This window comes from Schistocerca piceifrons, chromosome 2 (genome assembly GCF_021461385.2).
Source record: "Schistocerca piceifrons isolate TAMUIC-IGC-003096 chromosome 2, iqSchPice1.1, whole genome shotgun sequence".
Lineage (NCBI taxonomy): Eukaryota > Metazoa > Arthropoda > Insecta > Orthoptera > Acrididae > Schistocerca > Schistocerca piceifrons.
The window spans coordinates 864,256,686-864,258,511 of NC_060139.1; positions in this window are offsets into that span (position 1 = coordinate 864,256,686).

Sequence of the window (1,826 nt, forward strand, 5' to 3'; positions counted from 1 at the left end):
GCCACGTTTCGCTGCCATACGACAGTTATAGTCCTCTCTGGACCTCCGTGAGAAGCTCTATACTAATGAGTAGAATTTCTTAAAACAAATAACAGATTTACATTTCAGGCTGCTGTGTCTCACTTTCCTGGGTAATTTGTGTCAGTAAATTATATGCACGTATTGACCTTCGTCGTGTATAAATCGTGTCCATATTGAACACTTGTGAGTTAATAACTTATAGAGATGCTCGTCCATCGACACGTATCTGTTTTCTGTATGTCTTGTAGTTTTCGTGCATTCGTTTTCTGAAACACCAGTGATGCTAATAAATAATTCTGTAGCTTCCAAGCCTTTTCAGGCTCATTTTTAGTAGCAGATGTTACATAATTATTTCTGAATCGTGATGTTGGGAACGGGTCCTGCGACAGAAAATAGGAAACACTCCATGAGTGATAGTTATCTAGCAAGTTCAGTTTGAAAAGTATGTTTCCTTACTTAATGGGGCAATATGTACGATACTGTAATCAGTGTCCACCTGCCAGTTTCCATTGTAATTGCCTGTTGGCCACAGGGTTCAACACAGCCACTGTAAACGATTTTGACCACAGATCTGCCAGCATTCACCACATGATGCACAACTGTTTTATACTACAAAGGTCTTCGCTTAAAGATGTAACATTTTTCTCTTGATAACTGTTCATTGGTTTTTATGTACATAATATAAGCGTCTGGTGAGTTCATACATTCATATTGACTGGTGTTTACACAGCTGTTATAAGATAGCCTTAAAATAATTACAAGTTTAGAAAACTGCAGCTGTTAACTTAAACATTAAATCTGCTGGACGTAGCTTCAACGTGAACTATAGCTTTTTACCTATACTTACGTTAACATGCCTTTTATTATTGGCTGGTGATAAACACAGGTTCACTTTATTGTAATTGTTGTGACTATATATGCATGAGTGTGAAATTTACTGATCGGCATTTATGTAACGAACTATTTTGCAATTGTTAAACTTTTTATGAATGAAGCTTTGTATAATGCCGTAAGGTTTTTAAAAAGAATATTTTAACTACAGAAAAATTACTTATTGAAGTACACACCGGAAATGTTATTCATTGACACTTTTCTTGCTTGTAATATAAATACCTGTGGAGTTAAAAAGAGAAGTGTGAGAAAGAAGTGAGAGGGGTTTGCTGAACCTTAGAAGTTGTGTAGGAAAGATTTGTTTCCCAGTTCAGTCTGGTCGTTGAGATGATGAAGCACCTGAAGTGTCCCTGCTCTGTGCTGCTTCCAGGATGACTGTGCGGCAGAAAGCGGGTGGCAAAACTTGATTTATCCAGGTTGTTAACGTGACGTGCAGTTACATTCTCTTTGAATCTTGCTAAACAGCTTTCAGTGAAAATGCATCTGTATTTCAGAGGTACGAAATATATTAATAAATAAAGCCAGGCGAAATGTATCTGTCAGAACGAAAACTGCGTGCATTCGTTTGCACATATATGTTTTAACCGAACCGCTCGTCGCAAATTTCAGCAACATCATACGTGAATTTGTACCTAAAGAGAAATTTTTCACGAAAGCGCGACTCACTATACCTCTTTTCCAGCACTGTTTAACTACGAAAACAGAAGCTTACGCACCTGTGCACTAATTGCCACATTCTTTGCCTGGATTGTACAAAGTGCTGAATTTTTCTCTGTTCGGAGGTAGTTAACAGAATTTCCGACACGCAATGCTAGCTCCCCCCCCCCCCCCCCGGCGGGTCTGGCTGTTTCTGCAGCAGAAGCCAGGCACGTAACGCTTAGTCACAAAAAAATAGCCGCCGGCTCTGTCTCCTC